The sequence below is a fragment of the Bos taurus genome, chromosome 17, assembly GCF_002263795.3.
Source record: "Bos taurus isolate L1 Dominette 01449 registration number 42190680 breed Hereford chromosome 17, ARS-UCD2.0, whole genome shotgun sequence".
NCBI lineage: Eukaryota > Metazoa > Chordata > Mammalia > Artiodactyla > Bovidae > Bos > Bos taurus.
In genome coordinates this window covers 21,018,970-21,039,527 of record NC_037344.1, presented here as the reverse complement: position 1 = coordinate 21,039,527, position 20,558 = coordinate 21,018,970, and the positions used below count along the sequence as shown (strand labels likewise).

Here is a 20,558-nt window from a genome sequence, read left to right as displayed (position 1 = left end):
GATAATCTTGAGTCATTTGGATTTTTTTTATTATGGGAGTCAATATTATTATAATAATAGTTATAGTCATTAAGCAATAGGAAATGCTTTTTGATGACTCAAACATTTTGCTTTGTTTATTACGCAATAAGAAAAAAAAAGAAACAACCTTACATGTGGTTCTAGTTTATTACTTAAAGAAAAAAAAATTCTGGTTAATTGGTGGGTAGTACGTTTGCCTGACAACCCTGAACTAAGACCTCTGTTGTTAGAGTTTAACAGAATGTTTACAGTTTAATAGAATAGCATATTGGACATCTATGTTGCCTTCTTTTGGGTCCTTATATTCCAACTATTCCTTTTTAAAACAGGACAGTGAATCTACTTCTTGCCCATTATATAATTTGTGACAAAAATTTTTAATGCACTACTAGTTTGAAGCTGAGCTTGATGCTATAATTTAAAAGGCACATGGTTTAAAGAGAAACAAAATTGAATTCAAATCCTGGTGCATTCTTTTTCTAGGTACATGGCTGGGCAAATAACTTACAAGTTTCAAACTCCTCACTCTAAAAAGTAGATAGTGAGCACAGATGTTCAGAGTTTGTGGAAAGGATTAGAATTTGGTGTATATGGTGCACTTAATGCAGTGCCTGACAAAAACTGAATGTGTACTAATATATCTTATTGTTGTTATTATTATTAGAACTCTCCTTCTGTTAGGGTGTTTCAAATTATCTGATCACTTCTACATTAAGAGTCCTACAAAGCCATGGAAATTTATTATGTCGTGCTATAGTATTATTTTATATTTGGGGACATAATAGATAATTAATGTCTCCTGGATATTTCCAACGTTGCAGCTTCAGAGTTATCCAGAATATTTTGTCGAAAGTTGTTTTCTGTAAATCAGGCTATGCTAAAGAGCATAGTTTAATCGTAAGCACATGGTGAACGTGGGCACATGGAAAACTGTCTCATTTGCGTCTTTCCATCTGCCAAATCATACAGAATCTACTAAAACAGTGAAGTGGAGAATGAGCCAACTCTGAGATATATTGGAGAAATGCAAAAACAGAAATAACCAGTAGTATAGCACAATCTCTTGCAAAGAGTGACATTTCCAAGTCTGGGCTAAATTTCATCAGTTCCTTAAGATGCAAGCCAGGAAGTAATTAGTATGTGACTCTTTATTTGGCCTACTTAGGGTTTCTCTCAACTTTCAGCTATGAAAGTTAGACTTCCCTTAAACCTCAAAGGGTTTGGTTTTCTGGTAAATTAGGGTACATATGAAAGTGTATGAGCAATAGAATTTGAAAGAATAATATTAGTGATCTTAGAAGTTTTCCTAGGCCATGAGGTGAGTAGAGTAATAGAAGCTGAGGTCACCAAAACAAGTTCCCCAGACTGCACACTTGGGAGGTACTTCAGGTAAGAGAATTTGACATGATCTAAAGTGAAAGGTTTTTATACTCAAAGGAAAAAGAGCAGTCATATTACACTTAGAGATGGATACTTTCCACAATAAGAAATAGCTTTATGGTTAGAAACATTTTGCAGCAAAGAAGCTAAACTCAGATCATCACCATATGTGAGTAAAATACCAGTTACCAAAAGTTTCTGTTAATTTTTATAACCCACTGAAAGATTAGAGAGCATTCAGTGATTCCCCATAGTAATTGTAATCACATGTGTTGTATATAATGCTGTTCTCAGAACATCAATTGCTTAAAATAATAACAGTTCCACTCTAGAAACATAGCCAATTATGTGTCTTTTTCATTTGTCACACCAGATTAGATTTCTGGCCCATCTCGCTAGGCAGATTGCCTCTGCCAGTGACCAATACAAGCAATGTTTCAATGTGAGGAAAAGAGAACAAAAAGATATAAGAAGTGAAACAAATTAGCAAGTCTCATGCCTGTGCTTCCTGAGAATATTAGCATGCCATCACATATCCTAGGCTTATTAACATATATAATACCAGTATGTAATCTGATAAAAATATATATGACACATTTTGACATAAAAAATCTTTAAGGACATTTAAAACATCTTTCAATAAATTTATTTTATCACTCTGTACATCAGTCACAAAGCATTGTCATCCCTGTGGTTTAAAGGAAAAAAAAAAAAAAACTCAATTGTCTTAAAGTGAAGGCATTGACCGAACTGAACTGTTTCACGTTCAGGCAGTACACAGACAGTCATGTTTACTGGGGATCTAGCTCTATTCCACTGTCAGCTCTGTCTTCAGGCTAGCTCTCTTCATGGTGACTTGAAGGCTTCTCATAGTTCCTGTGGGCACATTGTTTGCTTGTTTGTTTTTTACATAAAAAGTGATAGAAACCATTCTGTCCTACCACCAAACAACAAAAGAACTGAATTTACTCTAATTTGATCATCTTTAGCCACATATGTTAGAAAAGAACATCTATTTTCTTGGTTTCCCAGTTTTTTCAGTTGATTTTTGCAAAAATAAACATTCTGGCCATTCTTTCCATATTTCCTCTCTCATTGTAACAGAGGAGGCATGTCCTGTCTAATGGGTAAGAGACTAGAGTTTTCCACTCTTTAGCCAATTCTTCCAGGGAGAAGGTGCTTTTTCCCTGTACTTGTAACTTCCTATGCTTATACTGTTGGAGCAAATATCACAGTGTCCTCTGGGATTTTCTTGCTTTCTTGGATGAAGCCTTCTCCAAGGCAAGAATGAAATATTTATCACTACATCTACTGCCTGTTTATAGCCCTGAATTCATAGTGTATGTTCAATATGTGGTTGATGATGAATGCATTAAAGTGAAGTTTAATTAGATAGTATCATAGCATGTTTTAGATATGCCTATATAAATTAAAAGACACTTGCTCCTCATAAGGAAAGCTATGATAAATCTAGAGAGCATGTTAAAAAGCAGAGAAATCACTTTGCTAACAAAAGTCCATATAGTCAAAGCTATGGTTTTTTCAGTAGTCATGTACAGATGTGAGAGTTGAACCATAAAGAAGGCTGAGCACTGAAGAATTAATGCTTTTGGTGATGCTGGGGAAGACTCTTGAGAGTCCCTTGGAAGCAAGGAGATCAAACCAGTCAATCGAAATCAACCCTGAATATTTACTGGAAGGACTGATGCTGAAGCTGAAGTTCTAATACTTTGGCCACCTGATAAAAAGAGTCAATTGATTGGAAAAGATCCTGCTTCTGGGAAACTTTGAGGGCAAGAGGAGAAGAGGGCGGCAGAGGATGAAATGGTTAGGTAGCATCACTGACTCAATGAACATGAGTTTGAGCAAACTCTGGGAGACAGTAAAGGACAGGGAAGCCTGGTATGCTGCAGTTCATGGGGTCATAAAGAGCGGGACACGACTTATCGACTGAACAATACAAATAACAATATAAATTCATATTGCATTTCTGTGCTGACTGCATCACTCCCTCCTACTACTTTCTTAAGTTTCAACTTGCTACCTGTAACGTCTTTCACTTGGGAAAGAAGTATCATAGTATCATAAGGATCCCTATTCATTTAAGCTGATTTTAGAGATATTTGCTTGAAGGCTGCTAACCTGGGTGTTCCAGATTGAAACAAAAAGACAGATGTTTTCATGTAGGATTACAATGCTTACGTTTTATAGACAGAGGATATATCCAAGCTCATGCATAATTATCTAATGAGAATATACCATTAACCATTGCATCTATTTATCAGCTCTCTATCAGTATTCCGGATAATTAGTTTATAATGAATTTAGGGGCCATCTATAAAGTCTAATCATCAATCTTACTTGGGGATTTCATGTGAAAGTAGAATTAATTCTAGGAAGAAGAGTAGAAAATCAATGGGGAGAATAAATACACTATAAAATCCCTTGAGAAGCTTCTTAATTGGTTAAAGGCCTTGCCTTGAGCTAGATCATCCACATGTTGAGGTTTTGGTCTAGCACTACAGATAAATCTTGTAGCTTGTACCATCTCCTAAAGGTAGCCTGCGCTGCAGTTTTATAGTAATATAGAAGGGGAGTGAGAGGCTTTGGTGCCCTTTCCACCATATTCCTTTGATCACCATCTCCAAAGCTGAAAGAAAGTGAAAGTGAAAATCACTCAATAGTGTCCGACTTTTTGTGACTCTATGGACTGTACAGTCCATGGAATTCTCCAGGCCAGAATACTGGAGTGGGTAGCCTTTCTCTTCTTCAGGGAATCTTCCCAACCTAGGGATCAAAGCCTGGTCTCCTGCATTGCAGGCAGATTCTTAACCAGCTGAGCCGCTGATAGAACCAGGACATATTTATTGAGCACTTGTTTTTTGGTTCCCTATGATGAAAGAATACCCATATTTCATCTCATGGACATTTGGCAAAGATCATTAGGCCTCTACTAAGACTCTTTAAAGACTTCAAACTGTATACTTCCCATTGAGATAGAGATGACCAAAAAAGACATATAGTGTAATATTAATTGCATCATATATCTCTAACATTAGACCCCTCCTTGGACTCTGTTGGGCTGGGAAGTATGGGGAGAGCGGAGTGATAAGTTCTATGAACATGAAGAAGACATCGGAACTATTAAACTTAGACAGTGGGCCTTGGGCTTTGACTCCACTCCAGGGTTTTAGCTGCAACAGATACCCATTATAACATTTTAATAAATTAATCATTTCAGTACAACCAATTTGGAAGTATACTTGTCACATTTCTGTCCTGAGGACTGTGAATTCAGAGGTATAGTTATCAGTGTTGCTGCTGCTGCTAAGTCATGTCAGTCGTGTCCGACTCTGTATGACCCCATAGATGGCAGTCCAACAGGCTCCTCTGTCCCTGGGATTTTCCAGGCAAGAATACCGGAGTAGGTTGCCATTTCCTTCTCCAATGCATGAAAGTGAAAAGTGAAAGTGAAGTCTCTCAGTCATGTCCGACTCTTAGCAACCCCATGGACCGTAGCCTACCAGGCTCCTCTGTCCATGGGATTCTCCAGGCAAAAGTACTGAAGTGGGTTGCCATTGCCTTCTCCATGAGTTATCAGTGTTAAGTTATAGCAAAAAGTATCTGGGATTTCAGATTTAGGATGAGGTGGGCAATGCAACAGTCTGGTGTCTGATAAGACTAATAATACTCTGATCATATATTTATGGCATTTTTTGTGTTCAGTTCAGTTCAGTTCAGTCACTCAGTCGTGTCTGACTCTTTGTGACCCCATGAAGTGCAGCACACCAGGCCTCCCTGTCCATCACCAACTCCAGGAGTTCACTCAAACTCACATCCATCAAGTCGGTGATGCCATCCAGCCATCTCATCCTCTGTCATCCCCTTCTCCTCCTGCCCCCAATCCCTTCCAGCATCAGAGTCTCTTCCAATGAGTCAACTCTTTGCATGAGGTGGCCAAAGTACTGGAGTTTCAGCTTTAGCATAATTCCTTCCAAAGAACTCCCAGGGCTCATCTCCTTTAGAATGGACTGGTTGGATCTCCTTGCAGTCCAAGGGACTCTCAAGAGTCTTCTCCAACACCACAGTTCAAAAGCATCAATTCTTTGGTGCTCAGCTTTCTTCACAGGCCAACTCTCACATCCATACATGACCAATGGAAAAACCATAGCCTTGACTAGACAGACCTTTGTTAGCAAAGTAATGTCTCTGCTTTTGAATATGCTATCTAGGTTGGTCATAACTTTCCTTCCAAAGAGTAAGCGTCTTTTAATTTCATGGCTGCAGTCACCATCTGCAGTGATTTTGGAGCCCAGAAAAATCAAGTCTGACACTGTTTCCATTGTTTCCCCATCTATTTCCCATGAAGTGATGGGACCAGATGCCATGATCTTAGTTTTCTGAATGTTGAGCTTTAAGCCAACTTATTTTTTTGTGTAGCGAATGTTTAATATTCACATAGTCTAATGGCATACCTAAGATTACTTGTGCATTTATGGATTTATTTATTTATGTTTTGGGCACCTTGGCTTTCACAAAGACACTGGTACTAAAGGAGGGTATCTTTTTTAAAAAGATAAATAAAACAAGACACTATGAAAAAATAATAGGTAGCTTACTTAAGAATGACTAAGCTTGCTGAATATTTTTATATTTAAAAAGGGCAATATAATCAGACCATTTTCTTTATAAATGTCTAAAAGAAAAAGGTGCCAAATATTTGGGGAGTAGGCAATCTCAGCAATTCTTGGGCTATGAGGTAATAAACTACAGAATCTATCCTGAACCTGTCACTCTGGAAGCTTTCCACATTTTCACATTGAAGTGTCCAAGTACCGAGAGGCATATCTTTGGAAATGCATGTACTAGGCATACTTTTCTGACCTAAGCAATAATCAGTTGAGTTCAGTCACTCAGTCGTGTCTGACTCTTTGCAACCCCATGGACTGCAGCGTGCCAGGCCTCCCTGTCCATCACCAACTCCAAGAGTTTACTCAAACTCAAGTCCATTGAGTCCATTATGCCATCCAACCATCTCATCCTCTGTCATCCCCTTCTCCTCCTGCCTTAAAACTTTCCCAGCATCAGGGGCTTTTCAACTGTGAGTCAGTTCTTCACATTAGATGGCCAAAGTATTGGAGTTCAGCTTCAGCATCAGTCCTTCCAATGAATAGTCAGGCCTGATTTCCTTTAGGATGGACTGGTTGGATCTCCTTGCAGACCAAGGGACTCGCAAGAATCTCCTCCAACACCACAGTTTAAAAGCATCAATTCTTTAGCAGTCAGCTTTCTTTAGATATATACATCCATACATGACTACTGGAAAAACCATAGCTTGACTAGACTGACCTTTTTTTGAAAAGTAATATCTCTGCTGTCTAGGTTGGTCATAACTTTCCTTCCAAGGAGTAAGCATCTTTTAATTTCATGGCTGCAGTCACCATCTTCAGTGATTTTGAGGCCCAGAAAAATAAAGTCTGTCACTGTTTCCATTGTTTCCCCATCTATTTGCCATAGTGATGGGACCAGATGCCATGAACTTAGTTTTCTGAATGTTGAGGTTTAAGGCAACTTTTTCACTCTGCTTTTCACTTTCAAGAGGCTCCAAAGGCAAAGGAAAAGCAAAATGGCAGGAGGGGAGAAATCATGTTTAGAATCAAACCCCATACCCACCAGAGAAACTCAGAGGGCTCAAACAAACCTTGTATGCACCAGGACACAGAGACACCACCAAGACTGAGACAGAACTGTGTTTGAGTGTCTTCTGTGGAGGTATGGGTCAGCAGTGGACTGCTGCGGGGCAGGGCCTCTGGGTGCAGCAGATCTGGGTGTGGAATAAGTCCTCTTAGTGGAGGTCACCATTAACGCCACCATAGAGCCACCAGAACTTACACAGGACTGGGGAAACAGACTGTTGGAGGGCACAAACAGAACCATGTGCCCAGCAGGACCCAGAAGAAAGGAGCAGTGACCCCACAAGAGACTGACACAGACTTGCCCATGAGCGTCCAAGAGTCTCTGGCAGAGGCTCAGTGGTGGGTCAGTGGTGGCCTGCTGCAGGGTTGAGGGGCACTGAGTGTAGCAGAGTGTCCATGGGAACTTTTGAAGAAGGTTTCCATTATCTTCATTACCTCCACCATAGTTTGGCCCCAGGTAAATAACAGGGAGGGAACACAGCCCTACCCATCAACAGAAAACTGGATTAAAATTTACTGAGCATGGTGCTGCACATCAGAAAAAGACCCAGTTTCCCCCTCAGTCAGTGTCTCTGATCAGGAAGCTTCCATAAGCCTCTTATCCTTCTCTATCAGAGGGCAGACAGATTAAAAACCATAATCACATAAAACTAACCAATCTGATCACATGAACCACAGACTTGTATAACTCAATGAAACTATGAGCCATGCCATGTTGGGCCCCACAAGATGGGCCATGGTGGAGAGTTCTGACAAAATGTGGTCTACTGGAGAAGGGAATGGAAAACCACTTCAGTATTCTTGCCTTGAGAACCTGATGAACAGCATAAAAAGGCAAAAAACATAGGACACTGAAAGATGAACTTCCTAGGTCAGTAGGAGCCAAAGATGCTACTGAAGATCAGTGGAGAAATAACTCCAGAAATAATGAAGAGATGGAGCCAGAGCAAAAATATCACCCAGTTGTGGATGTGACTGGTGATGGAAACAAGGTCTGATGCTGTAAAGAGCAATATTGCATAGGAACCTGGAATGTTAGGTCCATGAATTAAGGCAAATTGAAAGTGGTCAAACAGGAGATGGCAAGAGTAAACATCAACATTTTAGGAATCAGCAAACTAAAATGGACTGAAGCGAACTAAAATGGACTGAAATGGGGGAATTTAATTCAGATGACCATTATATTTACTACTATGGGAAAGAATCCCTTTGAAGAAATGGAGTAGCCATAATAGTCAACAAAAGAGTCCAAAACGCAACACTTGGATGAAACCTCAAAATGACAGAATGATCTCTCTTCTTTTCCAAGGCAAACCATTCAATATCACAGTAATCTAAGTCTATGCCCTGACAAGTAATGCTGAAGAAGCTGAAGTTGAAAGGTTCTATGAAGACCTACAAGACCTTCTAGAACTAACACCCAAAGAAGATGTCCTTTTCACTATAAGGGACTGAAAAAGGACCCTATAGAAGTCAAGAAGTCTTGACTTCTTGAAATCAAGAAATACCTGGAAGAAGGAAGTCAAGAAATACCTAGTGTAACAGGCAAATTTGGCCTTGGGGTACAGAACGAAGCAGGGCAAAGGCCAATAGAGTTTGGCCAAGGGAATGCACTGGTCTACACACTCTTATCACTAGATGGTCAAAACCAAAACCTGATCGATTATATTCTTTGCAGCCAAAGATGGAGAAGCTCTATACAGTCAGCAAAAACATGACCAGGAGCTGACGGTGGCTCAGATCATGAACTCTTTATTGCCAAATTCAGACTAAATTGAAGAAAGTAGAGGAAACCACTAGACAATTCAGGTATAACCTAAATCAAATCCCTTACAATTATATAGTGGAAGTGAGAACTAGATTTAAGGGGCCAGATCTGATAAATAGAGTGCCTGAAGAACTATTGACAGAGGTTCATGACATTGTATAGGAGGGTGGATTCAAGACCATCCCCGAGAAAAAGAAGTGCTTAAAGGCAAAATGGTTGTCTCAGGAGGCCTTACTAAATCTGTGAAAAGAAGAGAAATTAAAGACAAAGGAGAAAAGGAAAGATATACCCATTTGAATGCAGAGTTCCAAAGAATAGCAAGGAGAGATAAGAAAGCTTTCCTCAGCGATCATTGCAAAGAAATAGAGGAAAACAATAGAATGGGAAAGACTAGAGATCTCTTCAAGAAAATTAGAGATGCCAAGGGAACATTTCATGCAAAGATGGGCATAATAAAGAACAAATGGTATGGACCTAATAGAAAAAGTGAAAGTGAAAAGTGAAAGTGAAGTCGTTCAGTCATGTCCGACTCTTTCTGAAGCCATGGAATGGAAGCCTACCAGGCTTCTCTGTTTATGGGGTTTTCCATGCAAGAGTACTGGATTGGGTTGCCTTTTCCTTCTTCAGGGGATCTTCCCAACCCAGGGATCGAACCCAGGTCTCCCACATTACAGGCAGATGCTTTGCCCTCTGAGCCACCAGGGAAGCCTGGAACTAACAGAAGCAGAGGATATTAAGATGAGGTGACAAGAATACACAGAAGAACTGTACAAAAAAGATCTTCACAACCCAGATAATCATGATGGTGTGATCACTCACCTAGAGCCAGACATCCTGGAATGCAAAGTCAAGTGGGCATCAGGAAGCATCACTATGAACAAAGCTAATGGAGGTGATGGAATTCCAGCTGAGCTATTTCAAATCCTAAAAGATGATGCTGTAAAAGTGCTGCACCCAATATGCCAGCAAATTTGGAAAACTCAGCAGTGGCCACAGGACTGGAAAAGGTCTGTTTTCATTCTAATCTCAAAGAGAGGCAATGCCAAAGAATGTTCAAACTACTGCACAATTGCACGCATCTTACATGCTAGTAAAGTAAAGCTCAAAATTCTCCAAGCCAGGCTTCAGCAGTACATGAACAGTGAACTTCCAGATGTTCAAGCTGGATTTATAAAATGCAGAGGTACCAGAGATCATATTGTCAACATCCCTTGGATCATTGAAAAAGCAAGACAGTGCCAGAAAAAACATCTACTTCTTAGTTACTGACTATGCCAAAGCCTTTGACTGTGTGGACCACATTCTTTTACGTTTGTCTGCTTTAAAACTACCATGACAGAATTGAGTCGTTACAACAAAGCCAATGATTTTCAAAACCTAAACTTTTTACTATCTGCTTCTTTATAATAAAATACTTGTCAAACCCTCTTAGGACATAAACTCACTCAAACTTCTACTCCTTAGAAAAATGTTACAGTCTTTCATAAAGCTCTTAAATTCTGCATGGCAGTGCATTGTTTCATAATTAAAACCAATTGTACCAATAGTACTGTTCCATGTTGTCATCTTTAATTTACATTTCCAAAGTATTTTTAATAGGTTATAGACTAAGATGTTTTGGTGTTGCTAGAGAAGTCTTGATGTTTTGAATCAAACTAGTTACATGTTTTTATTTATGCCAGCATTCCTTATTTAAATAAATAAGATACCCAATAAATTACCTTGGAGAAAGAATAGATTAAGAGCCTTTTTTATACTTCTTGAAAAAAAAAGACATTTACTCTTTATATTAATTTGCTACAAACTGAATTTTTTAAACACTTTCAAAGCTGTGTGGTTTAGGTGGGGGTGTGGGTAAAGGGTATACGGTCAGATCAGGAGATTTACAAATTCCAATTCTACTGACTTAGAATTACAGTAAGATATACTTTGCTGAACCTCTTCCTTTCATGTTCTTTCTTTCCAGCCCTGGCAGGAGAATAATTTCTGAGATCAACAGACTTTAACTCCTAGAGAAACAGAGGCAGAACTGACAAGAATTGATTAATAGGGATGACTTTACTACACTGTTCTATCAGAGACTGAGACATCAGGGAAAATATAAACAATACATGAAGGAATACTCCAGAAAGTCAGAGGCAAATACTTGCCAGAGGCAAGTATTTGAGATTCTCACCAAGCATCTCAAGACACAGCAGTACAGTTAGTTCTTGTTTACTTCTCCCCAAGGTATTCTGAAATTAGGATCCTGCTTCTCAAAAATACCTTTCACAATGCTACCTTTTACAGTGTTACAAAAGGTTACTCTTTTGTCCAGATCAAACTGAATCAGATAAATAAGCTCAAGTATTTTCCTAACCATATGCATACAAAACCTACACTATCCTTACAGATATTGTCAAGACTATTGCATTGAGACAAAGAAGAAGAGAAAGAAGAAGAGATCTCTTTGCTCCTGGCTTTTTTCCATCACTATTCAAACATTAAAACTTTTTTTATTAAAGAAGCCCTTCATTAACCCAATCATTGTACAGCTGCTTCTTTATCTTTCCCATGACAAAAATATATTTCTTCTAATAACCTGTTAATCTCATTGTCTCCTTTTCCTCCATAAGTGATTGCATTATTAATAGTTTTCTGTGTTCATAATTCCTCTGAACCTGGGATCCAAAATCATTTGACTTGTTCACCTTAAATTCACTGAAGATACACATTTTTTTTTCTTTTTCCATTTGCATATAAGTCACCTTTTGATCCCTCCTTTTACTTCTATAAAGCTACAAAGCTATGTCTCAAATCACCCTACTCTCTTGTTTGCTAAAGATATATGTTCAATTGCCAATTGCACATGTATGTTTGAGTGTTTTCCAGACACATAATACTTAATATTTGAACATCTAAATTCATCATCTCCCAAACTTGCCTCCTCCCCAGTGTTCTCTTTTTAAGTAAATAGTTTGATGTCTACCCGGTTGTCTAACATGGGAGATTGTGACGCTTCTCTGTTTTCAACTTCTTAATGGCTTCTATTTCCTTTTAGGAGAAAGACTACACTCCTAAACCTGACTTACAAAAGCCATCATCACTATAAGGTCTAGTCCTTTCTTTCTCCAATCTTGACTCTTAAACTAGTATCTTTTACACTCTGTATTCCAGTAGCTATCACTGAATTTATTTATTTGGTCCCCTTGATGTTCCATGTTTTTCTCATCTAAATCTTGAAACATGCTCTGTCAAAAATATCTCCACTCTGTGTTATGAGTTCAGTGCAGAGGTGGGGAAATCATGTCTGTTGTGGCACCATTATATTCCTACCCCAAGACAGGGCTTCACACTGAGTAAGCACTTATATAGACTGCACAGAAACATTCATATTTGCTATCAGTGACTCTGTTGTGGATCTTTTGAGTCTAAATTTTTTTTTTAACTGTGGTTACTATGATTTCTTTGCTTGCTTGCTTTAAGGAAGACGGATGAATTTTTCAATGTGCATTTATAGAATTCTCAAAAATGACAGAATGATCTCTGTTCGTTTTCAAGGCAAATCATTCAATATCATGGTAATCCAAGCCTATGCCCCAACCAGTAATGCTGAAGAAGCTGAAGTTGAATGGTTCTATGAAGATCTAAAGGCCATTTAGAACTAACACCCAAAAAAGATGTTCTTTTCATTATAGGAGACTGGAATGCAAAAGTAGGATGTCAGGAAAACCTGGAGTAACAGGCAAATTTGGCGTTGGAGTACAGAATGAAGCAGGGCAAAGGATAATAGAGTTTTGCCAAGAGAACTCACTGGTCATAGCAAACACCCTCTTCCAACTACACAAGAAGAGACTACACATGGACATCACTACATGGTCAATTGAAATCTGATTGATTATATTCTTTGCAGCCAAAGATGGAGAAGCTCTATACAGTCAGCAAAAACAAGACCAGGAGCTGACTGTAGCTCAGATCATGAACTCCTTATTGCCAAATTCAGACTTAAATAAAAGAAAGTAGGGAAAACCACTAGACCATTCAGTAAGACCTAAATCAAATCCCTTATGATTATACAGTGAAAGTGAGAAATAGGTTTAAGGGACTAGATCTGATAGACAAAATGCCTGATGAACTATGGATGGAGGTTCATGATATTGTACAGGAGACAGGGATCAAGACCATCCCCATGGAAAAGAAATGCAAAAAAGCAAAATGGCTGCCTGGGGAGGCCTTACAAATAGCTGTGAAAAGAAGAGAAGCAAAAAGCAAAAGAGAAAAAGAAAGTTATTCCCATCTGAATGCAGAGTTCCAAAGAATAGCAAGGAGAGATTAAAAAAACCTTCCTCAGTGATCAATGCAAAGAAATAGAGGAAAACCACAGAATGGGAAAGACTAGAGATTTCTTCAAGAAAATTAGAGATATCATGGGAACATTTTATGCAAAGATGGGCTCGATAAAGGAGAGAAATGGTATGGACCTAACAGAAGCAGAAGATATTAGGAAAAGGTGGCAAGAATACACAGAAGAACTGTACAAAAAAGATCTTCATGACTCAGATAATCACAATGGTGTGATCACTCACCTAGAGCCAGACACCCTGGAATGTGAAGTCAAGTGTGCCTTAGAAAGCATCAGTATGAACAAAGCTAGTGGAGGTGATGGAATTCCAGTTGAGCTATTTCAAATCCTGAAAGATGATGCTGTAAAAGTGCTGCACTCAATATGCCAAAATTTTTGGAAAACTCAGCAGTGGCCACAGGACTGGCAAAGGTCAGTTTTCATACAAATCCCAAAGAAAGGCAATGCCAAAGAATGCTCAAACTACCACACAATTGCACTCATCTCATGCGCTAGTAAAGTAATGCTCAAAATTCTCCAAGCCAGGCTTCAGCAATAAGTGAATCTTGAACTTCCAGATGTTCAAGCTGGTTTTAGAAAAAGTAGAGGAACCAGAGATCAAATTGCCAACGTCTATTGGATCATGGAAAAAGCAAGAGAGTTCCAGAAAAACATCCATCTATTTCTGCTTTATTGACTATGCCAAAGCCTTTGACTCTGTGGATCACAATAAACTGTGGAAAATTCTGAAAGAGATGGGAATACCAGACCATCTGACCTGCCTCTTGAGAAACCTGTATGCAGGTCAGGAAGCAGCAGTTAGAACTGGACATGGAACAACAGACTGGTTCCAAATAGGAAAAGGAGTACAATAAGGCTGTATATTGTCACCCTTCTTTTTAACTCATATGCAGAGTACATAATAAGAAACGCTAGGCTGGAAAAAGTACATGCTGGAGTCAAGATTGCCAGGAGAAATATCAATAACCTCAGATATGCAGATGACACCACCCTATGGCAGAAAATGAAGAGGAACTAAAAAGCCTCCTCCTGATCAAAGTGAAGGAGGAGAGTGAAAAAGTTGGCTTAAAGCTCAACATTCAAAAAACTGAGATCATGGCATCTGGTCCAATCACTTCATGGCAGATAGATGGGTAAATAGTGGAAACAGTGCCAGACATATTTTTTGGGGCTCCAAAATTACTGCAGATGGTGATTGCAGCCATGAAATTAAAAGACGTTTACTCCTTGGAAGGAAAGTTATGACCAACCTAGATAGCATATTGAAAAGCAGAGACATTACTTTGTCAACAAAGGTCCATCTAGTCAAGGCTATGGTTTTTCCAGTGGTCATGTATGGATGTGAGAGTTGGATGGTGAAGAAAGCTGAGTGCCAAAGAATTGATGCTTTTGAACTGTGGTGTTGGAGAAGACTCTTGAGAGTCCCTTGGACTGCAAGGAGATCCAACCAGTCCATCCTAAAGGAGATTAGTCCTGGGTGTTCATTAGGAGGACTGATGTTGAAACTGAAACTCCAGTACTTTGGCCACCTGATGCGAAGAACTGACTCACTGGAAAAGACCCTAATGCTGGGAAGTATTGGGGTCAGGAGGAGAATGAAATGACAGAGGATGAGATGTCTGGATGGCATCACCGACTCAATTGACATGGGTTTGGTTAGACCCCAGGGTTGATGATGGACAGGGAGGCAGTTCATGGGATCGCAAAGAGTCTGACATGACTGAACAACTGAACTGAACTCAACTGAAAGCAGTTCGAGAAACAGCAGGTTCACAATTTATCATAAGCATGTTCTGAAAATTGTCCACGCTCTGATGGAAAGCAACAATCACATTTATGGGCATTAGAGTTTCAGTCAGCAGCCCTGGCTCCCCTATTGTAGGAGAGCCACTATCCTAATGAGAGCTATGGGGAAAGCCAGCTACACTTAAGGGTTTCCACCATGGACTTGGTTCCTAACTTTTCTTTCAAATATGAATGGAATAGGCAGGCTGTTTATGTCTATGTTATGGAATACCTGGACCAGAAAAGTTATGTTTTCAATGACTTCATAAATGTTGCAAATATTTTATCATTTTCTCTCTCCCATTTTATTGGGAACATTTCATGTAAAGATAGGCACAATAAAGGATAAAAATGGCAAGAATATAACAGAAGCAGAAGAGATTAAGAAAAGGTGACAAGAATACACAGAAGAACTGTGCAAAAAAGGTCTTAATAACTCAGAAAACCACAATGGTGCAGTCAGTCACCTAGAGCCAGCTATCCTAGAGTGCTAAGTCAAATGGGTCTTAGGAAGCATTACTATGAACAAAGCTAGTAGAGGTAATGGAATTTCAGTGGAACTAGTTCAAATCCTAAAAGATGATGTTGTTAAAGTGCTGCACTCATTATGCCAGCAAATTTGTAAACTCAGTAGTTGCCACAGGACTGGAAAAGTTCACTTTTCATTTCAATCCCAAAGAAAAGCAATGCCAAAGAAAGTTCAAATTACTATACAACTGTACTCATTTCACACATCAGCAAAATTATGCTAAAAATCCTTCAAGTAAAACTTCAGAAGTATGTGAATTGAGAACTTCCAGATGCTCAAGCTAGATTTAAAAAGGCAGAGGAACCAGAGATCAAAGTGCAAACATTCGCTGGATTATAGAAAAAGCAAAGACATTCTAAAAAAAAAAAAAAAAAACTTCTTCCGCTTCATTGGCTATGCTAAAGACTTTGACTGTGTGGATCACAAAAAACTGTGGAAAATTCTTAAAGAGATGAGAATTCCAGGCCACATTACCTGCTTCCTAAGAAACCTGTATGCAAGACAAGAAGCAATGGCTAGAACTGGACATGGAGCTATGGACTGGCTCAAAACTGGGGAAGGAGTACATCAAGGCTGCATATTGTCACCCTGCTTATCTAACTGATATGCAGAGTACATCATGCAAAATGCCAGGCTGGATGAAGCACAAGCTGTAATCAAGTTTGCCAGGAGAAATATCAATAACCTCATATATGCAGATGATACCACTTTAATGACAGAAAGGGAAGAGGAATTAAAGAGCCTCTTAATGAAAGTGTAAGAGGAGGGTAGAAAAGCTGGCTTAAAACTCAACATTCAAAGAATGAAGCTTCATGGCATCTAGTCCTATCCATTCATAGCAAAAGATGGGGAAAATGTGGAAAGAGTGTCATATTTCATTTTCTTGGGCTCCAAAATCAATGTGGATAATGACTGCAGCCATGAAATTAAAAGACACTTGTTCCTTGGAAAATTCGCTATGACCAACTTAAACAGTGTATTAAAAAGCAGAGACATTACTTTGCTGACAAAAGTCCATATGGTCAAAGCTATGGTTTTTCCAGTAGTCATGTATGGATGTGAGAGTTGGACCATAAAGAAGTCTGAGCACAAAAGAGTTAATGCTTTTGAATTGTGGTGTTCGAGTTTTGGAGAAGACTCTTGAGAGTCTCTTGGACAGCAAGGAGATCCAGCCAGTCAGTCCTAAAGAAATCAACCCTGAATATTCATTGGAAGAACTGATGCTGAAACTGAAGCTCCATTACTTTGGCCACCTGATGCAAAGAGCTGATTCACAGGAAAAGACCTTGATGCTGGGAAAAATTGAGGGCAGGAGGAGAAGGGGGAGATGGAGGATGAGATGGTTGGATGGCATCACTGACTCAATGAACATGAGTTTCAGAAAACTCAGAGAGATAGTGAGAGACAGGGAAGCCTGACGTGCTGCAGTCCATGGGGTAGCATAGAGTCGGGACATAACTGAGCAACCGAACAACAACAATCTTATTAGGTTTTTGTTTCTAATATCATTTTAAAATTTTAAACATATAGACCAAAAACAAAGAAAAATAGTATTTTATCCTTCATATTTATAGTTTTAAGTTGGTGTTACTAATTATATGAATTTGAAATCTTATTTTTCAAATTTACCTTGGAATATTCATTTTAACTAGATGATCTGATTTTTAATAAAAATTATTCTACACTCTAATGGTAATAATAAACTATCCAACATTTTTTATTGGTTTAGGGGGTCAAAATGTTTGAGAACTGCAATGTAAACAACATATGTAATATGTTCTGATTTCTTCCACAAGAGGTGTTATAGACTTACAGAAGTTGCTCAAATACTCTGAAAATAATATATGACCTACAAATGCATTAACATAACTCACTTTTCAAGAAGATAATCTCAATTTTAGTCTACTAGATTATACAACTGGTATCAAATGAAATTTTTAAAAAATAGACAAAGAAAATTTGGAATAATGTGTGCAATTCAAGCCCAAAATATTTCTTCAAGCTTTGCAGATTTTGTCCCTATCACTCTTAGATTTCAAAATTAAATTTCATTTGCTAGATGATTATGTTAGCACCACTGAGCCCATCAAAATGATAGAGTATCTTAAAGAGATACTAGCACATGTACATCATTAGCCATTAAACATTTCCCCCCCAGTTATTGGAACAGATGGTAGGAAAAGCACATCTTGGAAACTACTTATCTAACAGGAGCATAACTTATCTAGAATAAATAAAAATGCAAATTGATGTACTTTACTTCAAATCCTATTGAAAAGATGTTAAAATAATTTAAAGCATAGTAAAGATTTAAAAATAAAAAATACATTTTTTAATACAAGGCAAAAAAGAAACAGACTGTGATCTAAGAAAAGTAAACAAAATTAAATGCAGATGTGAAGATATATAATCCACATTTTAAAACTTGGTAGTATATTTTAAAACTCGGTAGTGCATAGAGGTTGTATATTGTATATGTTGTATATTGTTGTACAAGGTTGTATATTGTCACCCTGCTATTTAACTTATATGCAAAGTACATCATGCAAAACTCCAGGATGGATGAACTCAAGCTGGAATCGAGATTGCCGGGAGTAATATCAGTAACCTCAGATATGCAGATGACATCACCCTTATGGCAGAAATTGAAGAAGAACTAAAGAGCCTCTTGATGAAAGTGAAAGAAGAGAGTGAAAATTTTGACTTAAAACTCAACATGCAGAAAACTAGGATCATGGCATCTGGTCCCCATAGATGGGGAAACAAGGGAAATAGGAAAAGACTTTATTTTTGGGGGCTCCAAAAGCACTGCAGATGGTAACTGCAGCCATGAAATTAAAAGATGGTTGCTCCTTGGAAGAAAAGCTATGACCAACCTAGATAGCACATTAAAAAGCAGAGACATTACTTTACCAACAAAGGTCCATCTAGTCAAAGCTATGGTTTTACAAATAGTCATGCATGGATGTGAGAATTGAACTATAAAGAAAGCTGAGTGCTGAAATATTGATGCTTTTGAACTGTGGTGTTGGAGAAGACTCTTGAGAGTCCCTTGGACTGCAAGGAGATCCAACCAGTCCATTCTAAAGATCAGTCCTGGGTGTTCTTTGGAAGGACTGATGTTGAAGCTGAAACTCCAATACTTTGGCCACCTGATGCAAAGAACTGAGTCATTGGAAAAGACCCTGATGCTGGGAAAGATTGAAGGCATGAGAAGTAGGGGATGACAGAGGATGACATGATTGGATGGCATCACCAACTTGATGGACATGAGTTTGAGCAAGTTCCAGGTGTTGGTACTGGACAGGAAAGCCTAGTGTGCTGCAGTCTATGGGTTGCAAAGAGTCAGACATGAACTGAACTGAGTACATAGAGGTGGTTGTATCTGTTTTATACACTGTGATAATTGTAGAATGTCTGGCCAAAATCAATAGTGTTTGGTGAATAATGTCACTATTTAAGTAATGATGTCTACTTTTGATGACACTGCTAATATGAACAGATTTTTATCTTTACCGAGTTCAGCCAGTGATTGGTGATATATAGAGTAATTTACATAATTCAACCAGTGACTGGTGATATATAGTTCTATTAAATTTAATTCTGCCTATAAATATTAAGGAGGACTTCCCAGCTAGCTTAGTGGTAAAGGATTTGCTTGCCAATGCATGAGATGCAGGGGATGCAGTTTCAATTCCTGGGTCAGGAAGATCCCCTGGAGTGGGAAATAGCAACCCACTCCAGTATTCTTGTCTGAAAAATTCCATGGACAGAGAGACTGGTGGGCTACAGTCCAAGGGGTGGCAAAGAATCAGACAAGACTGAATGACTGAGCAGACACATAAGCTAAGAGTGCTAAGGTTGGATATACACAGATGCTTGATATAAATAAGGTACCTCAGTCTTTTGAAGAGCCACATGTGTATCAGTTGACCCACTGACTTATCAAAGTTAATTTGGTTTCCTGGGTTTATACAAAGAGCTCTTAAAGAATTGTGGTGATATATGATTTTCATGGATTGTGGGAAGGTATGAAATTCCATTTGTTATATATCTGAAGAGATTTTAGGTCATTATGGTACAGATGCTATGATAATTAGAAGGTATCATGGATAGAACGTTGTACATGACATCTATGTTCTTCCATCAAGGCCCAATTTTATGACTTGTACATTAAGTTAGCATATACATATTGCATCCATCCAAGTGAAAATAACATATGCTACTTAGAAGTACAACATACAAACCATAAAATATGGACTAGCACACATTCTGAAGGAGATCAGCCCTGGGATTTCTTTGGAGGGAATGATGCTAAAGCTGAAACTCCAGTACTTTGGCCACCTCATGTGAAGAGCTGACTCATTGGAAAAGACTCTGATGCTGGGAGGGATTGGGGGCAGGAGGAGAAGGGGACGACAGGATGAGATGGCTGGATGGCATCACTGACTCGATGGACATGAGTCTGAGTGAACTCCGGGAGTTGGTGATGGACAGGGAGGCCTGGTGTGTGATTCACGGGGTCGTAGAGAGTCGGACATGACTGAGCGACTGAACCGAACTGAGCTGAGCACACATTTGGTCCTGCGAGTCCATTAAGATATTTGGTCTAAGCCAAAAGGTCCTTGAAATCTGATCCTATCCAAACATCCATAAGCATATTTGTTCCATAACAAATGTCCCTTGATATTTGGTCCTGTCAAAATGCCCATGCTTAGAAAATGTCCCTGGTTTCCTAAATTTTCAAAACATTTATTTATACTTCGGTTTAAGAGACTAATACACAAATATTATCATATTATATTGGTCCAATGACTATGTTGTGGTTGTATTGACAATTTATAATAACGCTTCTTGCCTCAGTGGCCTACCTAGTAATGGCATATGCAGTTAGGTGGATGGGTGAGTGTTCAAATCTTGCAAAAGAGTGGGAGTTATATTAATTACGGGTACCAAGGAAGAGTCTTACAGTTGGTCTTACGGTTGGAGAAATGCATAGAATATATCAAGTCAAGGATGGGGTCTTGTGATGCATGG

At 38.7% G+C, this 20,558-nt stretch overlaps 1 long non-coding RNA gene across 1 annotated transcript in view; it reads right to left on the bottom strand.

Moving 5' to 3' along the window:
* Positions 1 to 2,080: 2,080 nt before the first annotated feature.
* The window catches only part of LOC132342558 (uncharacterized), a 66,756-nt gene continuing 48,278 nt past the window's right edge, over positions 2,081 to 20,558 (bottom strand). Inside the window, exon 3 of the long non-coding RNA XR_009490967.1 lies at positions 2,081 to 2,277. This is a non-coding gene — a long non-coding RNA (uncharacterized lncRNA). The remainder of the gene's footprint in view (positions 2,278 to 20,558) is intronic.